This window comes from Gracilinanus agilis, chromosome 2 (genome assembly GCF_016433145.1).
Source record: "Gracilinanus agilis isolate LMUSP501 chromosome 2, AgileGrace, whole genome shotgun sequence".
Taxonomy (NCBI): Eukaryota; Metazoa; Chordata; class Mammalia; order Didelphimorphia; family Didelphidae; genus Gracilinanus; species Gracilinanus agilis.
This window is the reverse complement of record NC_058131.1, coordinates 609323266-609341892: the sequence shown is the minus strand read 5'-3', so window position 1 is coordinate 609341892 and position 18627 is coordinate 609323266.

The following is an 18627-nucleotide window of genomic DNA, read 5'->3' as shown; positions in this document are numbered from 1 at the left end:
GTTAAAAAAGTTTAAAAGTTTAGAAGAGAGGTGATGGATTTGGGGGGAAAGATAAGGTAAAAATATCTAGAAGACCTTTTGTACAGTGGGTATTCTCCATGAAGAATTTATGGATAGATATGGCTAAAAATTGCACAGAATGAAAAGGGTAGGTTGCAATCAGCACTGCTGGGAGAAATATTTACATTTAAGAGATCAAAGATACATTAAAATATTGAATGATGACATAGATGGCATACTTGCCAAATTTTCAGATGGCCTTATACTTGGAGGAATAGTTAACAGTTATGTTGGTTGATAGGGCCAAGAGTATCTCAAGAGGCTAGATCCATGGGTCATATTCAATAAGATGAAATTTAATAGGAATAGATAAATGTAAATTCTTGCAATTGTTTTGTTAATTTGGGGTACAAAAGTACATGTGAAAAGCATTTATGTTGTTAGTGAACTATAATTATATAACATGGCAGCCCAGAAAGTTATTATTCTTGTGTTACATTAATAGATGCATAATGTCTGAAAGTCATTGATAGTCTTTAGTACTTTGCCCTGGTCAGATTACATTTGGAATATTTATCTCTGGGTACCACATATTTGGAGAGACAGTGATAAACTGGAGTATGTCCAGAGGAGGGCAACCAGCATAATAGAAGGCTAGAAACTCAGGGATAAAAAAATTAATTGAAGGAGCTGGGACTGTTGAGAATGGAGAAGAGAAGGCTATGGGAGGATATGATAGGTATCTTCATGCATTTGGAAGATTATGGAAGAGGGATTAAAGTTGTTGTACTTGGTCTCACAAGGCAGACCTGAGAGTAATGACTTGAAATGATAGAGAGGCAAATTTCAGCTCAATATAAGGGAAAAAAGAGATGTTCATAAGAAGGCTGGGAGAACTCTACTTGGTAGATCATAGATATGGAACTGGAAAGGCCTTAAAAACCATGTAATTCACCCCCCTATATTTTATAGATGGGGAAACTAAGGCTTAGAAAGATTAGTTGTCTTGTCTAAGTTGTCACACAGATAGCAAGTAAAAGAGATAGCCTTTGAATCTAGGTCCTTTGTGTCCCAATCCCATCACCACCACCATGCTGCCTCCCTCAGAATCTTTCTTTAATGTTTCAATAGGGATGAGAACTTGAACAGTTATTTCATTGGGAACTCCCAGATAAGAAAAACTCCCCCTACCTATGTAGATCAGTATCTTCTCTGCAGCTTCTTAGCTAGGGCACCAAGCGAGTAAGTGATTTGCCTAGGTTGGTATAGCCAACATGTATCAGAGGCACAACAAGAACTAGATTGTCCTGATTTGAAGACCAGTTCTGTCCAGTCCATTAGTCAGTAAACATTTATTAAAAATTACTACATGCTAAGCATTGGGCCACCTCTGTAAACGACTTTCTTCTTTTTTTCCCATAACCCTTACCTTCCACCTTAAAATCAATACTATGTTTTAGTTCTAAGGCAGAAGAGTAATAAGGGCTAGGCAATGGGGGTTAAGGGACTTGCCCAGGATCACACAGCTAGGAATTCTGAGATCAGATTTGAACCCAGGACCCTCCTGTATCTAGGCCTGACTCTCAACTACTGAGCCACCTACCTGCCCCCTCACATATTTGGATCAAGTGTTTGCCCCACTCTATTCCATCTATAAAGTAGATTGAAAAGATAGTAAAGGTAAAATCACTTAGAAATCTGATCCTCTGGAAGCCCATCAGAAAGTTTCCATCTGTAATCCCAACTGAGAGTGAAGGCATTCACAGTCAAACAGGAAGAAGTTTTTTGTCTGGAAAATTCCCATAAAGATAAGTTTAACACAAAGTTGGGAGGTATGGTAGAGGGAGAAAAAGAGACTGTATTTCAGCATTAAGACGCCACTATCCACACCCATATACATAGAGTGATAAAATGCTTGTTTGCAGTGAGGATGGTTTTGGCTTAAAATGAATTCATTTAAATCACATACTCAAGAGAGCTCAGTTGGATTTTTTAAGTATTTCTACATTACATAATCTGAATACATAGTCTTCACAATGTAATTTCTAATTTTAAGATTTAAAGTAATGTTTTACAACTGCATGCACACATGGGTTGATGGGGATATGATTTGGGATGTCCCCACCCCAGTGCAACTATCAATAATATGGAAATAGGTCTTGATCAATGACACATGTAAAACCCAGTGGAATTGTGTGTCAGCTATGGGAGGGGGTTAGGAGGAGGGGAGGAAAAGAACACGAATCTTGTAACCATGGAAAAATATTCTAAAAAATAAAAATAAAATAAACAGAAAAAGTAATGTTTTATATTTATTTCAGATTTCTTCTGCAATGCTACATTATTAGAAAATAGCCCATATTTTGTTTATTTTTAATTATACTAATTAAAGCACATATTTGTGAAATCCTTGGATGGAGATCCACTTCCAATTTAAGAAGCAACTCATTTGTTTTAGGGGGATATTTTTACTACCTGGATTAATTAGGAAAACAATCAACATGGTAATAGCTCACCTATCAAAGGGATCATGGAACCAACTATTTCAATATGTGTTAGAATAATACAGTTTCAGAAGTGAAATCATAAGCAGCCCTCTAGAATGAATCATACTCAAAAAAGTATCCCTACTACAGTAGTCCCCAAAATTATAATAATTATATAGTAATTCTGGCTTGACAATCTTCAATGAGGACAAATGATTTTTCCACTTCCTGAAGCAGCCCATTTCACTTTGCTATTATTATTGTTAATAAAGAGTTATTAACAGCCTAATACAAATAGCCTCAAATACTGTGTTACGAATTGGAGCTACAAATACAAAAGTCACATTCTCTGAGCTCAGAGAACTTACATTCAACTGGGGAAAGCATATCTTTACAGGTAAGTAAAAATTACTGAGAGGGTCACCTAAGTGGCACAGTGGATAAATCACTGGTCCTGGAGTCAGGAAGACCTGAGTTCAAGATCAGACTCAGACTAGCTATGTGACCCTGGACAAGTTGTTTAACCCTATTTGCCTCAGTTTCCTCATCTGTCAAATGAGCTAGAGAAGGAAATGCCAAACCATTCTAGCATCTTTGCCAAGAAAACTCCAAAAAGAAGTTCATAAAGAGTCAAAACAACGGAAAGGACTCAACAGCAAAAACCATTAAGATTCTAACTGACACCTTTAAGAAATAAAGAAATCTGTAAGCCATAATTCTGAGCTGAAGATCCAAACTTTAATTGTGGTAAATTAAAACTGGAGGTCTCACCACTCCCAGCCTGTGGCAAAAGACCTCATATAGATCAGTATATTTTATAGGATTTTGATGGCTAAGCTTGTCATTAATTTGGAAGAAGGTACAAAGGAAATTAAGAAACACACAATAGCATTTGGGATCAAGGTTTTGGAATATTTGATACAAAGTCTTAAGTTCAGTACAGGGTTAAGAAAAGAAAATGTAATTAATCCTCCAGGACTTATACTACTTAGGTCAAGGTAGCCTTTCTTGGCCAGGATACTTTGGGGAGCCTAGAGTTGACATAAATAAATCTTCAAAGGATCAAACAAAACCTGGACATGCCAAGGTTTTTATCATATGATCTGATCAGGCCAGCTGTACATCGACCATTCCCAATGAACTCAGCTCCTTCTGCATGGGCTTCGGCTTCCCTAGATCACTACATAGACCTGAAGTTTTGTTTTGTTTTGTTTTGTTTTTTTTAAACCCTTAACTTCTGTGTATTGACTTATAGGTGGAAGAGTGGTAAGGGTAGGCAATGGGGGTCAAGTGACTTGCCCAGGGTCACACAGCTGGGAAGTATCTGAGGCCGGATTTGAACCCAGGAGCCTCCCATCTCTAGGCCTGGCTCTCAATCCACTGAACTACCCAGCTGCCCCCTCATAGACCTGAAGTTTTGTTCCTCCAACAGAAGCTTTTAATATATATAGTTGCTATATTCCAATATTCCAATATACCAAATTATAATATTCCAATATAATATTGCAATATACCAAATCCAGTATAACAAATTATATCCTTTGTAATACTATGGTTAATATTCTATCATTACAATTGATATACACAGTGTGATACCTGGGTCTCACTCTTTCTAAAAATTATAATTGCAGTCACTTATCTAAAAGGATTATATGTAATCACTCGGCTCATGATCAATAATATAAAGGCAATAAAACAATTTTCCTTTCACACCCCTGAGGACTAGTGAGGGTGGAGATGGGGAAGCAGCGGCCCAGGCCCTCTGGAAGATGGCTCACAAACTTTCTCTTTTTATATAAAAAGGCCCTACCTCTGATGCACATTAGGATTGCTTCCCTTTTCTAGTTTCCAGAGTTCTAGGTTAAAGATTGGCTGAATGTGTTGCCATAGGATTAGAAGGCGCACCATTCTTATCTCTGCAGAGGATGCCCAAATCTCTTACCTACAGGAACCAGGATGTTGCAAATAAACTGCTGCACTTGGGCTGAAATGATCATTATCACACTTATGGAAACAAGGCATGATCTTCCCAACAGTTTAGCCTCTGGAGGCAGAAGAGTAAAACTGCAATACATTGAATATTTCAGCAGCAAAAAACTCCAAAATATCCTAAGGATGTTTTCAGATAGCTTGACTGATGCCAAAGGAAATGGCCTTGTACATGTTCTTTCCATCAAAGAACAATAGAGCCTTTGTTTTCCCTTGTTACATTTCTAACAAGCAATGTTAATTCATCTACTAAAATAGTATTTGCAGTTTTAAAACCCTCAAATAAGACATAATTATTATATTTTATTTATTATATTTATATACATATATTTATCATATAAATATTATATATTATATATCTATAATGGACCAGTGACTAGGCACCAAAAAAATGCATTGTGGCACTCAAAGTTTTGTGACTACACAGCCCAAAATTCTAGTAGATTTTGTGCTGCTGACCCACTATTGACTCATTCCAACTTTCAGTCCACTAAAACTTCTATACATTTTTTTAGATAAAACTTATTTAAACCATGACTTCCTACCTTGTCTTTTTTTTTTTAACCTTTACCTTCTTTCTTAGAATCAATACTTGTATTGTTATAAGGCAAAAGAATACCAAGGATTAGGCAATGGGAGTTAAGTGACTTGCACAGGGTCATACACCTAGAAAGTGTCTGAGATCAGATTTGAACTCAGGATTTCCCACCCCTAGGTCTGGTTCTCTCTACCCACTGAACCACCTAGCTGATCCCCCACCTTGTCTTGTAAATTTTATTCTTTTGAATCTAAATGTAAGGCTTTACATTGTTATTGTTTGGTCATTTTTCAGTCATTTCTAACTCTTCATGATCTTTTGGGGGATTTTCTTGGCAAAGATACTCAAGTGGTCTGCCATTCCCTTTTCTAATTTATTTTACAGGAAACTGAGACAAACAGTTAAGTGACTTATCCAGGGTCACACACAGCTAAGAATTTGAGGCCAGATTTGAACTCAGGAAGAGGAGTCTTTCTGACTCCAGCACTCTATCCATTCTACCCACCTAATTGCTTTAACCAAAAAGTAAGGTTTTCCCTGTTACATTTCATTTTAGTAGATTCAGCACAACATTCTAGTTTTTTGGGATCTCAATTCTGTCATCCAGTGTGTTAACCATCCTTCCCAACATTGTGTCATCCACAAATTTGAGAAGTATACCACCATTCAAAGCCTAGTACTGGGGCAGCTGGGTAGCTCAGTGGATTGAGAGTCAGGCCCAGAGATGGGAGATCCTGGATTCAAATCTGAACTCAGACACATCCCAGCTGTGTCACTTAACCCCCATTGCCTAGCCCTTACTGCTCTTCAATATTGATTCTACGATGGAAGGTAAGGATTAAAAAAAAAGCCAAGTACAGATCCCCGGGGCTCCCCACTAGAGACTTCTTTCCAAGCCTAGCACAGATCCCTGAATATGCTGCCTTAGACTTCTTTTTGAGGTGCCAATGAAGCTTCAAAGCTTTATATTAAGTCCAAACATTCAACTAAGTCTAAATTCACCTAAATATATTATCAATCATCACACGTTTCCCTCTATTTTTCTACAGGAATAGCATGAGCCATTTTATCAAATACAATGCCAAAACTCAAGGTAAACTGTAGCTCTACAGCTTAGTCACCCTGTCATTAAAAGAAACAAAGTTAACAGCATGATCTGCCCTTTTTTTTAAAAAAAAACACCTTACTTTCTTAGTAATTCTGTGCATTGGTTCCAAGGCAAAAGAGTGGCAAAGGCTAGGTAATCAAGATCAAGTGACTTGCCAGGGGTCACACAGCTAGGAAGTGTCTGAGACCAGATTTGAACCTAGGACCTCCCATCTCCAGGCCTGGCTCTCTATCCACTGAGCCATTTAGCTGTCTCCATGATCTGCTTTTGATGACACCATGCTGACTAGGTACTCCTTACTTCCTTTTCTAGATATTTAATAATCATTTCTTTAATAAATCTGTTCTAGAATTTTGTCAGGAATCAAAATCATGTTCATTGGCCTATCTTTTTTTCAGGCTCTCTTCTCTTCTGTCCTGTGCCCCCCACCCTTTTTTAATTAGATCTTTGCTTTTCAATCCTGCATTACCTCTCCTTCTAGGTTTTTTTCCAAAATAATTGGAAGCAGCAGGCAGTTCATTTTGGCCAAGTGGCTTGAATTCATCAAAGGCAGCTTGTTGTTCTCTTGCTATCTGCTTATTGATCCTGGATATCATCTCCTTATTAACCATTTTTCTTCTGTCCTGTTCAATATAAAAAAAGAACAGAAAGTTAAAAATTAAGCAGCTCTCAGATATCATCTTTTCATTTACCCTAAGTAGCAGTGTTCCTCCCTTCTTTGATCCTTCTCTTTTGTCAATATAGTTTTAGAAAACCCTTTTTGTCTTTAGCTTTCTTTAGTTTTAGCTGTATCTCATTGTGAAAACTGGTACTCCTGACACTATTCAAGGATGTGTTTTTATATTCATTCTTTTATGTGGGCTTACTTCCACCTTCTGTATATATATATTTTTTTCTTAATTAAGCTGTTCAGTGAATTGGTTTGCATCTACTTTTCCCTCTTAAAATAACTCTCATTTTTCTTCCTCATTAGATTTGTTTTCTTTGTGTTTTTTGGAATTTCATTCTTGAGAGTTTCCTGTCTTACATGGGTTGACTTCCGCTATGGGATAAAATCCTACCTATCCTTCTCTGAACCCTTTGAAAACTGCTCTCATAATTTTGAGTGAGTATCAGGCTATATACTTGGCTTTTCTCTCCTTCTTTGTCATAAGTCTTAAGACCTAAAGTTTCTTTTTTTTTTCCATTCTTGAAATCAATTCTTCCCTGTTAACACTGTCAAAATAAAGAAAATTTACAAACTCTGTGAACAGTTGAAACAATGACCATAAACCTAATCAATAAAACTCATTGATTTTATTCATAGGATACCTTATGTTGTGTGCAGATGCAAAGCATGGAATCCTTGCAAAGGTACAGGGATAGCCTCACCCAGAATTCCAGGGGGACCCCCCTGGAGAACTTTGGGTGAGGGGCAGTTGAGAAGGGTTGGAGACAGTTAATTTGTGGGAGTGGATGTGAGCAGACACTCTGTTTGCTACTCCTGACTTGGGGTTTCTCCTGAGGTGGCCATTGTAGCATAAGCCAGTGGTTTCTACTCATAGGGCTAGCCTGTTTGTTATTACTATTCTTCATTAATATAATTATATAATTACTTAGTGATTAGAGAGTAAGATATTTATCAATAGCAAGAGAGCCAGTTTCAGTTAAGTGCTTCATCCCCTCTTGTGCGGTGGGGGAAGGGCAGTATCTACTTAGCAGTTCAGGGTTTCCTCTCATTATCCTAAAACCCTCATTTACCCTTTCTAGTTTTCTTTGTTATTATTTAATATAACCTTTACCTTCAAATCTGTGCTTGATAATTATTTGGGAAGATACTCACAACTCAGTCTGTACATTTAGTTTGAATCCTGTTGGCTGCCAGTTTAAGAAGATCTCCTCTGTCCTCAACTGTTAGATAACTAATTTCTATATACTCATCATACTGACCTGTGAGGAATATAAATTTAAGAAAAGGAACATCAATTGGGGTTTCAGCCATAACTGAAACTTACCAGAAGAATCTTATTCCTGTCTTCATTACCAACTGAAGCAGAAGCAGTTAGAGGGGGAGGGGTTTGAGAGCCAGGAGTGTTTAGCCCCCTCTTTTCCTCACTGAAGCCTGTCAATCTCTGGCTCTTGACTTAAAGCTCTATTTGGCCCTGACACATTTATCTATTTCTCCAAACTATCTGTTATTATCATCATAACAGTTTTGGCCAGCCAGCCTAGGATTTGTACTATAGGACCTAGTGGAGAAGAGATAAGATGGCCAACATGTTCAATAGAGCAATCATTACCTTGGGATGCTCTGCTGTTTTAATATATGGGATTTGGCAAACCTGTGCTACATTTTGGTTTGTCACTGTTCCCCAATTTTTTAGGTCAATAATAGAATTTTATGACACTTATCTGTGGCTAACAATTACAGTTGGAGAGGCATTGGCTTATGTACCAACAGGCATAGCCATGACTGCCACTGGCTATGGAGCCCTAATGATTATAAGGAAGATACTGGCTTTTATCTTTGGAAACACTGAAGTAACTGATCCGGTTATGGAAAAAATGTTAGAATATATAAAGACGCTAATAGAAATTAACAAACAAATAAGGGAAGGGAAAGAACTAGATGCCAGGACAATAATGCAGCTGGAAATAATAGAAAGCACAGTCACAACAAAGAAAGGGGGTGAAAAACAACAAGAGATTAAAAAGGACAACCCAGAAAAGCAAGAAGTTGCAGGGGCAGAGGTAGCTCTGGTAACAATACTTCCTATTACAGACAGAACAATAGTACAACCGGATGCTGGGATTATACACGTTAAGGGCTATAAACCATTTACTGGAGGGGATCTAGAGATTTTAAAAAGGAGGGTCCCCCAGTTCTTCGTAAATCCACATAAGGCAATAAAGGAATTCAAATGGGCAGTCAGGCTGTATAATCCGAATTTTGAAGATGTGGAACTCTTATTAACAGAACTATTTACCCCAAGTGAAAAAGCTAAATTTCTTGCAGAAACAAGGAACAATCCCAATTTAGCATCGTGGCCTGAGCAACATCAAGATCTAGAGCTGTCATCTCATGCAAACATGACATATCTTAGGAGATGCAGGGAGGACTTGGCAGAGGCGATGAGACTTCATGCTAAATGATCAAATGCATGGGGCTCATTTGAAAAGTTAAAGCAGGGGGAGGAGGAACATCCAAGCTTATACCTAGACAGACTGCTGGAACCTGGAGAGACTATTCTAGGGTTCAGGGACATGACTGCTGAAGACAACATTCAGCATATCAGGAGGCAATTTGTAAAAGGGAGTCAAAATTACATTCAAACCTATTTTAGACTGCATTGCCCACAATGGGAGACCATGCCCATTGAGGAATTGAGAAAGACAGCAGCTTATGTCCATGACTCGAAGGATAGTGACTAAACCGTCTAGAACCTCTGAAAAAGATCGAGAGACTGCTAAGCTTAAAAAGCAATTGAGGGAAGCTCAGAAAGCCAGGAAGGTAGAAGAAATCAAAAATATGGCTCTGATGTCCACCAATCAGAGGAGCCAAAGCAGGCTAGACAATCTAGTGGCAGTGCTAACAACAAAATTAAGAGATGTTTCCTTTGTTCAAAAATTGGCCATGTGGTAAGGGATTGTAGATATAAAGTCCCAGATTAACTTTGGAAACAGGAATAATAACAATAACAACAGGAGGAATACATACTATAATTCCAGATACAATAGTAACACCAATAATAACAACAGGGACAACAATAGAAGATATAGTGATAAGGTTAAGGCCAGATGTTGTGACCATGACTGTGCCAAGTTTAGTAGGTCCCCAAGCTTGTCAAAAATGGAAGAATACCTGTCCCAAGGTGCTAGACCTCGTACATTATGAACTGAGGAAGCAGCCTTAGAGAAAGCAGTTGTTGCAAGGAAAAAGAAAGGCAGTGATAATGATGTAGCAAAGGAATATGAGAAGAACAAAATGGGTGCAAAAGATATTATGAATTATGGGTTGGAGAAGGTAACACAAAGTTACAAAGATATGACTGAGGAGGAGTTGCAAATGGAGGAGGATATAATAGAAATTAAGGAGAGAATTCATGGGAAAGGAAACAGTGATATGGGGTACACTGACAGAAAACCAGGCACATCTGCACAAGTTCTTGATAAAAGCTTGAAGAAAGTAGCATTCCTTGATTCTCACTATGGGGGGACAGAACCATTCTGTAGTAAGACTGTGGATCATTTACATGTACAGCAAAGTCAAACAGCAAGGACAATGAATATAGACAGCTGTTCTAATGGGGATCTCTTGGAAATGGACAGTGTCAATAAGGGAGATGAGCTCCTGCAGACCATTGAGAAGGAAAGTGCTAAATTCTCAGACACAGGCACTACCTCTTCTCTATCACCAACTAGGGAAGCTGGAAAGGAAAGTGAAAAGTCTAGTAGCTACAAGTCTAGAGGAATTTTAAAGCTAGATCCTGGAGCTAGAGAATTTGTACCAAGCCTACTTCAGGCATATTTACTCTTTACTATATTTAGTACTATATGTATGGTACTAAATACATATTTACTCTTGCTTTAGAGTTTATAATTCCAACAAACTTAGTTACCTGGTTTCTCAGTACATCATAATTTAAAAGCAAAAGATTAGGAAAGGGAAATGTTTTTAGGGATGGCCCCTTGTTACAGCCAGAAACTATACCTTTTGGCCTAAGAATGAACAATAAGACAGAAAAAATTTAGCAAATGCACAGTTTTAAGGCGTGGGGGAGAAGTCTGTAAATTGTTTAGGAGTTTTCATGGACTACAAGTTCAAAAGGAATCAGCAGTGTGATACAAAAGCCATAAACAATAAACAAATTGTCATAGTCAATCCGTATCTAGAGTATTACATTCAGTTTTGGGCAACACAGTGTGCAAAGGAATTGATGAGCTAGAGCAGTGATGGCAAACCTATGGCACAGGTGCCAAAGATGGCACACAGAGAGCTCTCTGTGCATGCGTGGTCACCCTCCCCCCACCAAAGGTCATTACTAGAACAGCAGAGGGACTCAGGCAGAGCTGCTCCCCTCCCCCTCTCCACCCTGCCTGATGACATTTTTTTCACATCTCTGCCCCTCTGCCCAGCAGCCCAATGGGAGGGCACAGGGGTAAGATGGGTGGCTCACAGGAAGTAGAGCTGGAGCTAAGCAGAGCACTTGGGTCATTCCCCTCCCCCTCTACAGTCTCTGAGGGCATTCCTCACTTCACCTGCCCCTCTCCCAGCAGCCCAATGGGAAAGCTTTCTCCTCCCCTGTGGGGGGTGCAGTGGGGGTGGGCGCCCAGCACTTGGTGGGGGAGGGGCACAGCAGATGGTCTCTGGGGAGGTAGGGGCAGGCACAGCACTTGGTCTGGGGGGGTTGGGGTGGGGTGGGGTCTGGCACGCCATCTCTAAAAGGTTCACCATCACTGAGCTAGAGTGTCCAGAGGAGGGCAACCAACATGGTGGATAGCCTTGAGTTCACACCATGAGAGTCTGTGGAAGAGACTAAGAATGTCTGTTCTGAAGAAGATTAGAGAGCATTATCAATTATCTGAAGAGTTAACACACGGATAAAGGATTACACTTGCTCCCCTCTGCCCCAGAGGGAAGAACTACAAAGCTCAGACACAGAAACTAGCTAAGTTTAGGCTACCTAAGAGAGGAAATTGCCTGATAATGAGAGCTCTCCCATAGTGGGAAGAGTTGCCTTTGAAGGTACCAGGTTTCCCCACTGGTGGTCTCTAAGCAAAGGGTGGATGACTACTTGTTTTGTTCAGTTGTTTTAGTCATATCAGACTTTTTATTACTTCATTTAGGGTTTTCTTGGCAAAAATAGAGCGGTTTGCCATTTTCTTCTCCAACTCATTTTACAGGTGAGGAAACTGAGGCAAACAGTTTGAATTCAGGTTGTCCTGTCTCTAAGTCTAGCATTTTATTATGTGCCACCTGACTACTTGTTCAGTATTTTATTTTATTTTATTTTTAACCCTTAACTTCTGTGTATTAGTTTATAGGTAGAAGAGTGGTAAGGGTGGGCAATGGGGGTCAAGTGACTTGTCCAGGGTCACACAGCTGGAAAGTGTCTGAGGCTGGATTTGAACCTGGGACCTCCCGTCTTTAGGCCTGATTCTCAATCCACTGAGCTACCCAGCTGCCCCCTTGTTGGGTATTTTATAAAAGGGATTCTTGCTTTAAGTATAGGTTGGCCTAAATGGCTCCAGAGGTTCTTCTCAACTCTGATATTCTGTATGTGAAGTTCTTTGTGAAGAAACAAAGGAGTCTGGACCCATTTGGTATAGGAGGCAAAGAGTGCTGTTTAACTCAATAGGCCCAAAGGATATCACTGTATTGCAATATAGTAAAATAAATGATATTCACATTGTTCTTTTATATATTGTCTTGAATGTGTATTACCAACAGAAGGATTCTATTAAAATATTTCAAATAGAAATATTTTTGCTCAAAGTCATACAGCTTCAATTCTGCAAAGTTCATGCCCCAAAGATACTAAATAAATGAGGTGTTACTGTATTTCTGTTGTTCTATTTAACTAAAAAAGCTTATGGATTCTGGACTTTTTTCCCCCCAGGCACAAATACATATAGAAAGTTTCCATTACATTTGGTGGACTTTATGAGAGATTTATAGAAGGATAAGGACATACACTGGATGGGCAGGCATAAAAGGATTAGAATCTGCATTCATGGAGGGAGGATCCATATTGATTAAAGCACAGATCTACTGGACTGTTGAAGTACTAGAGTATTTCACTCTTCATTGGTGCTGATTTTTAAAAGTTCAATAATGTATTTTAAATTTTTAGCAAGATTAAAACAACACCCCAAAAAACCCTGAAAAATAAGCCTAGGTAACCAAATCACGCTTCCTTTTTAATAATGGATTAGAAATAAAATGAGATCACTTACTATTAAATAACACACTGATGTCTGCAAAGCATTTTATTCATATGCATTCTCCTTTTGTCTTCAAAGCAACCTAGTGAGACAGATATCACATGAGAATACAAGCTCAGAACAATTAAGTGACTTGCCCAAGGTCACATGGCTAATATAAGCTTTTTAAATTTCTCCTCCCTTCTCCCCCATAATATTCCAAAAGAAAGAAGATATTCTATCTATGTTGACAAAAGTTTTTTTATGAGCAGATTATGTTTTTATTTTTTAATTAATTTTTTTCAAAGGAATATCTACCTTCTCTCTCTCCTACCTCCTTTCCCTCATTTAGAAAACAAAAAAACTCAAATCCCTCATTACAAATTAATGTAATAAAAGAAAACAAATTCTCAAAACTAGCCCTGTCCAGTAAAAAAAAAGTCTCAGTCTTCACTGAGAGCCTATCATTTCTTTGTCAGGAGATGAATAGCATTTTTTCATCATGAATCCTCTGAAAATGTGGTTGATCATGATGTTTATCAGAGTTCCTAAGTCATTCAAAGTTGTTCTCCTTTATAATACTGTCATTATTGTATAAGTTGTTCTCCTGGTTCTGCTCATTTTGCTCAGGATCCATTTATACAAACTTTCCCAGGTTTCTCTGAATCCCTTCCATCATAGTAATATGTATAATATAGTATTCCATAATAGTATTCCATCACATTTCTGTACCATAATTTGTTCAGTCATTTTCCAATTGATGGAGACTCTATCAGTTTAAATTTTTTGCCACCACAGAAAGAGGTTTTATGAACCTTTTTTACATATATGTTATGGTCAAATTATTAGTCCATTACTTGAATGAATTCTGATATTTAAATTAGTTCCACCAACTAGCCAGCATGATTTTCCTCAGTTACTCTAGCAAGCATGTATTTTTTAAACAGCTTTGAAATGTATTATGGATGTATTTAGGGCACCCAAATTACATAAACAGCCCTTTGTTAACAGTTATGGATTAACTTACAAGTTAAATTAATTGCATAACAACAAAATTGACCCTTCAAAAAGAAGATTAAGTTAGTGTGTGACCTGTTTGGACCAATTTATAACATAGCTATTTTAAACAGGCTTATAGATCTAGTGCTGAAAGGGACTTTGGAAGTTGCCTAGTCTAACTTCTTTATTTTACAGATAAACTGAGGCCCAGTGAGGTTAAGTGACTTGCCCAAGGTCACATAGCTAATAAGCAGCTAATTTAACTAGGATAATAGATTTAGAGCTTGAAGGGACCTAAGATTCCAAATGGAGTGGTTTTTCCCCTGCTTCATGCTCTCGAGTTTAGGCAACCAACTTACACACACACAAAAACTTAGGTTACATGAGAATTTTCACAGACATTATCCAAATAGAATTTAGTATTCTTATTCCAAGATGATATCTTGAAGATTTAACATCTCTAAAATTAAAACCATCTTTATATGGGGATTTAAAATTAAAAGCATTTTAACAAAAGAGCTTCTTTCATTGAAGTCATATTTTTCCTACCAAAAATACCATTTTTGTATCCATACCATGTGTATGTTAAAAGCATTTCCTTCTGATAGTTCAAATTTTAATTAATTGTACATTATAATGATCAATGAAAATGAGTTGGGTTCTGGCATTTTTCTCTAGATTTACCTAACTTTGGTGAATTTTCAAAGTAATCTTATGACTGTGATGGCGAACCTATGGAACATGTGCCAAAGAGGACACACAGAGAACTCTCTGTGGGCATGCACATCATCCCTACAGAGTTAGTTACTAGAAAGGCAGAGGGGCTCTGCTGCTCCCTTCCCCCTCTCCACCACCCCTCTGCACTTATTCCTTCCTCTGAACAGAGTGCTCATGCCACTCCCATCCCTTTCTCTCTCCCCTGTCTGGGGTAAGTGGGGACAAGAGTGCTCAGTCTCAAGGGCTGAGCAACGCAGGAGGCAAGGAGGTTGGGGGGGGCATGGCACATGATTTCTAAAAGGTTTGTCATCACTGACTTATGGCTTTCTCTCTAACATTCAAAATTGCTATTTGATATCTAACTCCTAAGATCAGTGAGAGGAGCCTGAAAATTTCTAAGAATAATGGCATCTGCCCACTGTATCATGATGAGGGTCCAGGAACCTTAAGAAACTACTCAGGCTAAAAGAGACCAACTCCATTAAACTGATATGTAGCTAGAAGTTCATCAAGTGGATAATGGCTAAACAATGAATATGAATGTGATGTAATATCATTGCACAGTAATAAACAAGAAACATGATGAATTCAGAAGAGCAGAAAACCTTAAATGAACTAATGCAGAATAAAGTAAAAAGAATTAGGAAAACAATGATGTAAAGAGAAAGAACAACAAAAAAAGGCAGGAGAACTTGTTATGTTTGTAATAACAGGGATATTGGGAAGCTGATGGTCTGGCCAGGGCCAGGTGCCTGCAAGACACACTTTTCCCCCACAGACAGGCTTGACTGAGTAGGGAAGGGGTAAGGTACTCCTTGCTCTCAAACCCCTACCCTCAAGCAGTTGGTTTTCAGTTGAAGATGGAGACAGAGCAGTGTGTCTTCCAGCAAGATTCAGCAAAGGCAAATCTTTAATGATGTTCCCTTTCTCTAACTTATAGTCCCCACAGGTCTGATTGAGGGACAAAGGAGAAGCTTGATCTCTTGATGTTAAGGACTGAGAAGGATCTGACTTCTTAGGCTAGCAACTGACAGGAACTAAGCTTAATGGCTGTGTGAGTATACCCAAAATAATACCCAGGCACTGCTACTAAAGATAAAGCTTATATTTATAAAAGAAGGAAGGGGAAGGCAGGGAAGGAGTATCAAGGATTTGGATAAACTGGGAAGCCCTGATCAGTTAGGTAGAAACTGCCCCTCCCCACCAGGAGGGAGTGACAGACCTTTAGATAACTTGCCCTCAAAGCTAATAGTAATTACTCCTAATATCTAAATAACTAAATGAATAATAAAATGCTATTGCAATGAAGGTTTAATTCCACTAGACAGGCAAACTCCTGAGTAGAAACCACAATGGCTTTTGCCACTATGGCCTCCCAGACAAACCCCAAACCAGGAACAGTGAGCAGAGTGACCTGCTCACCTCAACTCCAAGAAATCAACTGTTTAACTCCCTACCAACTGCCCCCAAAGTTCTCCAGGGGGGGTCCCCTGGAATTCTGGGTGAGGCTTGACCCTGTTTCCTGCAGGAATTCCATCCTGCCATTTTCTATATTACAACTCCTTGTAATTTGAACTCAAAGAAGTTTAGAAAATGTATCTTTTTTCTCTCTTCATAGAGAGTATATAATACTGTATACTGCTAGACACAGTTGATGTTTTGGTAGGTTTGCTTTTTCTTTTTTAATGTTGCTAGGTGATAGTATGAGGAGGGATGTAATTAGAGATAAAGGTGATCTAAAAACAAGAGATCAATGAAAGTAGTTTTAATTGACATGCAGCAACCTTCTAAAGCAGATAAAAATTGAGTGCCTCCTACTGCCTTTCAGAAATGAATTGATTGGATCTATCATAGTGTGTAGAAAGCTGGATCAAACCCCTGCATTCAGAGTCATGAAGTGTTTAGAACCATAATGTCATTTCCAAAGGTATAACACATTTTTTTCTAATTATTATGCCCCATCAATTTCTGAAATTGTTCAATTTTAAAACAAAATGATGGGGAGCATATAAATAAAATGTGAGGCACATGTGCCTTTAGGGAATCTGTAATGTAATAAAAACAGCCTATTCTGTGTCTCATAATGCACTCTGTTAGGTATTCATCTTTTTTTTTCTTTTTTATAATTCTTACAGCAGGGCATGGCTGGTGGTTAACTCAGGTTTTTCAAGGCAGAACAAAAAAATCCAATCCAGGGATGTAAACACTACTTGGGGAGACAGGTTCACAAGCAAGGTTAGAGCAAAAGATAGGTCAGATGTCCAAAAGCTTGGAAGAATCAAAAAGATACTATACATTAGAACAAGTAATGAGCACTTATCTATGGAATTAATTAAAGCTTGAATAATTATGATTTCTTATCCCATGATCAAGGACTTGAGAGAGGGGAAATACTTTAACTATTCTCATAAGAAATATTTGATATCATCTTACTAGCATTATATAGCTCTATTCTGTAACTCAAAGAACCAACTATGTAACAGGAATTTTGCTAGGCTCTAGGGATACAAAAACAAAAATATCATATTCTATTAGAAGAAACAACATTTACATATGTAAATAGTTACAAATAAACAAGGTAGGTCAGAGGGTTTGAAGCACTGCTGCTAGCAAACAGAAATGAATAAAAGTAAGCTCTCATCATAGTGGGAGGATAATCACTTAAAATTCTGCTGCATGAGGGTGGTAATAGGAAAATGTGCCAAGTAAGGTAGGCATATAAGTGTTTAGATTATTGGAAGTTTTTTGTGAATATGCAAAGTAATTTTAAAGCTCTGCAAAAATAAATGAAAATATAAATATTTTGTCCTTTGGAGAAGTTTGTTTGTACCCTAAGGACCAAAATTTTATTTAAAACCTCCATGGTAGGTTTTGGTTTTTTATGAGTAATCTCTTACAACAATGAACAATATGGAAACATGTTTCACATGATAATGCATGTATAACTCAGATCAAATTGCTTACCATCTCTAGGAGGGGGAAGGAAAGGAAAGGAGACTTCAAAATATATGTGGAGGGCAGCTGGGTAGCTCAGTGGAGTGAGAGTCAGGCCTAGAGACAGGAGGTCCTAGGTTCAAACCTGGCCTCAGCCACTTCCCAGCTGTGTGACCCTGGGCAAGTCACTTGACCCCCATTGCCCACCCTTACCAATCTTCCACCTATGAGACAATACACCGAAGTACAAGGGTAAAAAAAAAATATATATATATATATATATATATATATGTGGAAAGTTGTTATTACATGTAACTGGGAAAACAAAATGTCTTTTTAAAAAATCTCCATGGTATGTGTCATCAGAGAAATGTATGATTGAAAAAAGGATGACCTGATGACACAATAAGAGTGAATAACCAACATGCTGCATTGTGCTCCATGTCCTTATGCTTCACTGTGATGCTCAGAGCGAGCAAAGAAGTAATAAAACCTATATAAAGCACATGATTATATCAATACAGAAAAATTTTTTTAGTAAAATACAGAACTTATTTATGTTTAAAACACTAAAAATCTTAGGAATAAGTGGGAGAGCTTTCTTTTCCATGGTAAGTAGCCTCTAAAACCAAGAACTACTATCTCTAATGTAGAATCACTAACAGCTTTTCCAAGAAATTAGGGATAAAGTGCTGTGTTTGAAGAACAGAAAGTAGGTCAGTGAAGCTGGGCTGAAGTGGAGTGCTTTAAAGTGTGAGAAGCCTGAAATGTAAGAAGGGGCCAGGTTTTAAAGGATTTTTAAATGGTAAACAGAGAAATTTATATTTTATTCTAGAGGCAATTGGGAGTCACTGGAACTGAGTAGGGTGTGTGTGTGTGTGTGTGTGTGTGTGAGAGAGAGAGAGAGAGAGAGAGAGAGAGAGAGAGAGAGAGAGAGAGAGAGAGAGAGAGAG